General features: G+C 38.4%; 1 pseudogene; it reads left to right on the top strand.

The window, feature by feature from the left end:
* Gm19203 (predicted gene, 19203) lies at positions 1907-2865 on the top strand (annotated as a pseudogene).

The raw sequence follows: 6388 nt of genomic DNA, 5'->3' as shown, positions 1-6388 counted from the left end.
GGTTTTTTTCTGTTATTATCCTTTGAAGGGCTGGATTCATGGAAAGATAATTTTTTGAATTTGGTTTTGTCATGGAATACTTTGGTTTCTCCATCTATGGTAATTGAGAGTTTGGCCAGGTATAGTAGCCTGGGCTGGCATTTGTGTTCTCTTAGTGTCTGTATAACATCTGTCCAGGCTCTTCTGGCTTTCATAGTCTCTGGTGAAAAGTCTGGTCTAATTCTGATAGGCCTTCCTTTATATGTTACTTGACTTTTCTCCCTTACTGCTTTTAATATTCTCTCTTTATTTAGTGCATTTGTTGTTCTGATTATTATGTGTGAGGAGGAATTTCTTTTCTGGTCCAGTCTATTTGGAGTTCTGTAGGCTTCTTGTATGTTCATGGGCATGTCATTCTTTAGGTTTGGGAAGTTTTCTTCTATAATTTTGTTGAAGATATTTGCCGGCCCTTTAAGTTGAAAATCTTCATTCTCATCAACTCCTATTATCTGTTGGTTTGGTCTTCTCATTGTGTCCTGGATTTCCTGGATGTTTTGAGTTAGGATCTTTTCACGTTTTGTATTATCTTTGATTGTTGTGCCAATGTTCTCTATGGAATCTTCTGCACCTGAGATTCTCTCTTCCATCTCTTGTATTCTGTTGCTGATGCTCGCGTCTATGGCTCCAGATTTCTTTCCTAGGGTTTCTATCTCCAGCGTTGCCTCACTTTGGGATTTCTTTATTGTGTCTACTTCCCTTTTTAGGTCTAGTATGGTTTTGTTCATTTCCATCACCTGTTTGGTTGTGTTTTCCTGTTTTTCTATAAGGACTTCTACCTGTTTGGTTCTGTTTTCCTGTTTTTCTTTAAGGACTTGTAACTCTTTAGCAGTATTCTCCTGTATTTCTTTATGTCAGTTATTAAATTCCTTCTTGATGTCCTCTACCATCATCATGAGATATGCTTTTAAATTTGGGTCTAGATTTTCAGTTGTGTTGGTGTGCCCCGGACTAGGTGGGGTGGGAGTGCTGCGTTCTGATGATGGTGAGTGGTCTTGATTTCTGTTAGTAGGATTCTTAAGTTTGCCTTTCGCCATCTGGTGTTCTCTGGAGCTAGTTGTTATAGTTTTCTCTGTTTAGAGCTTGTTCCTCAGGTTATTATGTTAGCCTCTATCAGCAGACCTGGGAGACTAGATCTCTCTTTAGTTTCAGTGGTCAGAGTACTCTCTGCAGGCAAGCTCTCCTCTTGCAGGGAAGGTGCCCAGATATCTGGTGTTTGAAGCTGCCTCCTGACAGACGTTGTGTTCCACTCACCAGAGGTCTTAGGATCCCGTGGTGGATCCTGTGTGGGACTTTGTGGGTGTCCAGAGACTCCCCTGGCCAGGGACCCTGGTGCTGCAGCGGGCCTGGGAGTGACTTGAGCAGGATTGAACTTTTAATATGTAAAGACTGTGGGACTTTTAAAGTTGTTTAGTTCTTGGAGATGAATAAGAAACTGTGGGTTGAGAGTTACCAGTGATATGTTTGTGTGTCAAGTTGACAAGGGGTCAATTGTACTGGCTAGTTTTGTGTCAGCTTGACACAGGCTTGAGTTATCACAGAGAAAGGAGCTTCAGTTGGGGAAATGCCTCCATGATATCCAGCTGCAAGGCATTTTCTCAATTAGTGATCAAGGGGGCAGATCCACTTGTGGGTGGTACCATCTCTGGGCTGGTAGTCTTGGTTCTATGAGAGAGCAGTCTGAGCAACCCAGAGGAAGCAAGCTAGTAAAGAACATCCCTCCATGGCCTCTGCATCAGCTCCTGCTTTCTGACCTGTTTGAGTTCCAGTTCTGACTTTCTTGGTGATGAACAGCAGTATGGACGTGTAAGCTGAATAAACCCTTTCCTCCCCAACTTACTTCTTGATCATGATGTTTGTGCAGGAATAGAAACCCTAACTAAGACAAATTGGTGGACATCAGGATAGCAGCTCTGGAAGCCATCATTGACTACAATAAAGTGGACAGGAGTTATGAAGAACTTCAGTGGCTACTTAATATTATTTAGACTGTTCCTGTTCCCTATGTGAGACCTAAGATTCTATACATGTTGAATAAAAAATCTGCCATTTACAAAAAACATGGAATCTCCTTTATGCAACGAATCCCTGGTAGATTAGCTCTGGAAGCTGATGAATTCTGGTACTGCACATGACTGGAGGTTACAGTATGGTGCTGTGGACTTGTACTTCACACTATTTGGTCTCAGCAGACCTTCTTGCTTACCCTTGCCAGAGATCAGGCTTGTTCTTAACCTAAAAGAAAAGAAAGCTGTCTTGAATTCTACCATTATTCCAGAAGGTGGAGTAGGCAACCAGTAGCCCAGGATGCCACACTGAGCTAGCTGGATTCCAGAACCCTTTTTCAAGTATTCAGGATGAGGATGAGGTTGATATGGATACTGTTCACGATAGTCAAGCCTTCATTTCCCATCATCTGAACATGCTCGAAAGGCTGTCCACTCCAGGACTCTCTAAGTTCCAATCATCCAGCTCCAGATCTTCCTTAATGCCACAGCATTCATTAGACTGTGACATCATACCAACCACAAAATCCCAATGGAGTATGGAACTGTCCTGAAAAGGGGGCAGGTAAAGAGTAACATTTGGAGATGGGTCTGCATTTCATGGTGGTAGCCCCACTCACCATGTTTGCTAAGGAGGCTCTGTCATCCCAACACAGTGAGTACCATCACCACCATCATCATGAGAAGAAGAAGAAGGAGAAGAAGAAGAAGAAGAAGAAGAAGAAGAAGAAGAAGAAGAAGAAGAAGAAGAAGAAGAAGAAGAAGAAGAAGAAGACACAAGCAGGACAGCAAGGACAAGGAGCCCTTCTCCTTCTCCAGCCCTAAATACATGAGAAACTGTGTCAGAAAAGGAAAATGACAAAAGTTACTCTAGCATGATACTTTGAAAGGGTATCTTTATTTGCTGTTTACTAGCTTGGACATAGATAATTTGGCACACACTGGAGTATACCAGCAACAGTTTAAAATACATGTGCCATGCTTTGGTTTCATATTTTAACAGTTTGTATGATTGTATGTTTCGGTTTTGATTTTAGGTCTTTGGTTTTCTGAATTTATCAGGTTCTGTGTTAAAAAATATTTTCATATCTATTCAGTTTTATTATTTCTTTTGTTACTAAATGTTTGACTCAATTCTTGATCTCAGAATAAATATTTCAAAAGGGATCCAATAATGCTGGACTGTTAAGTATACTTTTAGTTGTATTTAACTTGTTTAATGAATAACTTTTTAAGTTGAAAAAAATCAAATACTGTTGTCTTAGTTAGGGTTTTACTGCTGTGAACAGACAACATGACCAAGGCAAGTCTTATAAAAAGCAACGTTTAATTGGGGCTGGCTTACAGGTTCAGAGGTTCAGTCCATTATCATCAAGGTGGGAGCATGGCAGTATCAAGGCAGGCATGATGCAGGAGGAGCTGAGAGTTCTATGTCTTCATCCAAAGGCTGCTAGTGGAAGACTGACTTCCAGGAAACTAGGGTGAGGATCTTATATCCACACCCACAGTGACACACCCATTCCAATGAGGTCACACCTATTCCAACAAGGCCACACCTTCAGATGGTGCCTCTCCCTGGTCCAAGGACATACAAACTATCACAACTGTTTTCATATTGATTCTGTTAGTGTGTGCCTTTTTATTGAGGGAAGTAAGTCCATTGATGTTGAGATATTAATGACCAGTGACTGTTATTAATGTGCATTTGTGTGAGCTTCCCTTGTTTTTGATGGTATGGGATTACTTATTTCCTGTGTTTTCTTGGATGTTGTTATCCTCCTTGGGTTGGAGTTTTCATCTTAGTACTTTGTGTAGGGCTAGATTTGTGGAGAAATACTGTTTGAATTTATCTATCTTAAAATGTCTTGTTTTCTCCATTGATGGTGACTGAGAATTTTGGTGGATATAATAACCAAGGTTAGCATTTGTGGTTTTTTTTAAAGGTTGTAAGAAATCTCACTAGACCCTTCTAGCTTGTAGAATCTCTTTTGAAAAAAATCAGATGAAATTTGGACATGTTTGCCTTTGTATGTTACGTGGTTAATTTCCATGGCAACTTTTAATATTCTTTCTTTGTTCTGTATATTATGTGTTCTGATTAATATATGGTGTGAAGCTTGTTTTTTCTGTCCCATACTAATTCGTGTTCCATAGGCTTTTTGAGTGTATATGGGCATCTCTTTCTTTAAGTTGGGAAAGTTTTCTTCCAGGATTATGTTGGATTTCTGGACATTATAGTTTAGACTTTGAAATTCTTACCTTCTTAATATTCTTAGGTTAGTTCTTTTCATGGTATCACAGACTTCCTAGATAGTTTGTGTTAAGATTATTTTCGATTTAATATGTTCTTTAACAGATGTTGTAATTTCTTCTATTGTATCTTGAATGCCTGGGAATCTCTCTTGTATTTACTGTATTCTGTTAGTAATGCTTGCATTTGTTGTTCCTCTTCTCTTTGTTAGTTTTTCTGTCTTCAGAATTCACTCAGTTTTTGCTTTCTTTATTGCTTCTTTTTCCATTCTCAGGTTTTGCAGAGTTCTATTTATTTCCTTTACCTGTTGGATTATATTTTCCTGTATATCTTTCAGGGATACATTTATTTACTCTTTAAAGGATTCTATCATCTTTATAGGATAGGATATAAGATCTTTTTTATTGTGCATTGGTTGTGTTAGGATATCCAAGGCTTGGTGTAGTAGGATAGCTATGATCTAAAGGTGTCATTTTGCCCTCACTTTAGTATGACTATGCTTTTTTGAGGGCCTTTAGCAATCTATATGTCTTTAGACTCTGGATATTTCTGATTTAGTAGGTATTAGAAAGGGAGTTAACATCAATTGTTCTAGTTTAGCAGGTCTGTGGTGGGTATCTTTGGGCTGTATGGTTCCAGAGCAGCAGGTCTAAATGTTTCAGGATACACAGGTATTGTTCAGAATCTGGAGGTTTGATGAATGTGGGTAGAAATGTGTCATGAGAATGGAGGTGTGCCTGTGCAAGCAAGGTATTCAACACTGCTTGGTATTCCCGGAGGACTCAACAAATAGGAAAGATTGGTTGGAGGAGGGAGGTTAACCTATATGCTTCAGGATCCATTGGTCTTTGGTTGGTTTTGTGGACCAAGATATGGAGACAAGGGGAGAAGGTACTGTTGGAGAAAACTAGGTAGGCTGTCTTCACTGCCCACCACTGGATTCTATGGATAGGGTCCAGTTTTGAGGTCAGGGATCCTGTGTACCCTCTGGTAGAGTAGAATATTTCAATGAGATTCCAGAGCCCTCTGGATATGAAGCTTAGGGGAGAGGGTGCTTTTTGTAGAAGCTGGGCAGGTTTTGACCAAGTATTGGTGGGCTCTGGACATGTATTATTTGGGTTCTGAGTACACCAATTGTATTTGTGTTCTGGGATATGAAGATGAGGGAATGAATGCTCTTGAGAGGAAGTGGGTGGACTCTAATATTTTTTATAATATTTTATACTGGTGTCAGAAATTCTATTCCTATCACACTTAATTTAAAATGTTTCTGCCATTTGTTGGGTATGTTCAACTTCAAACTTTTAGTATTTATAATGAACTAAACTCATGTTTTGTATGATTTGCTCATGTACCCTCTTTTAGAATCTAACAGCAGGTGAATCAGTTCAGAGGAATGTACACATTAGGACAAAAATTGAGATTAGTTGTTAATATCTATGCATGAAATTTAAAGCAGAACATAACATGACTAGATATAGATAGCAATTAATATCAGGAAAGAGAAGCAATGAGAAATTGTGGTAGGATTTTTTTGTGTGTATCTCTATCAAACATATCTTTCAGAATACTAGACTTTGTAGAAAGTGAAGACAAGCAAACCTATCATTATATTGTTTAAATTTATGAAACAATATTCACAGTGAAAAAAGTAAGGAGAAAAATGATACACAGAGCTAAAAGATCAGATATTGATGAGTAAGATCTAAGATGGAGTGAAACAGAATTTGAACATAAAATCTTCATGGAAAACAAAGCTTCACAAAACCATATCTTCTAAGGTCTTGTGTCACTCTTTATGGTATAGAGAGCATCTTAGTCTACCTGGAAGTTAAGTTGAGAATATTTGATTTTCTTTCTTCTATCAAAAATTAATACTCACTACTTAATGAACTACAGTGTATCAGTTATGCAAACTCTCTTGATAAGGGTATGGGACTTTTTATATTTCCAATAGACAATGTTGAAATTATCAGTCCCTCCTACACATGGACTTATATTATTACAAAGCACAAGGCAATAGAGGTCTAGGAAATTTTTTATGCCAATATAAACACACAAACACAGATACATATACTATATATATATATATATA

This window comes from Mus musculus, chromosome 7 (genome assembly GCF_000001635.26).
Source record: "Mus musculus strain C57BL/6J chromosome 7, GRCm38.p6 C57BL/6J".
Lineage (NCBI taxonomy): Eukaryota > Metazoa > Chordata > Mammalia > Rodentia > Muridae > Mus > Mus musculus.
The sequence above is the reverse complement of the archived record's forward strand: the minus strand, read 5'-3'. Positions and strand labels throughout refer to the sequence as shown.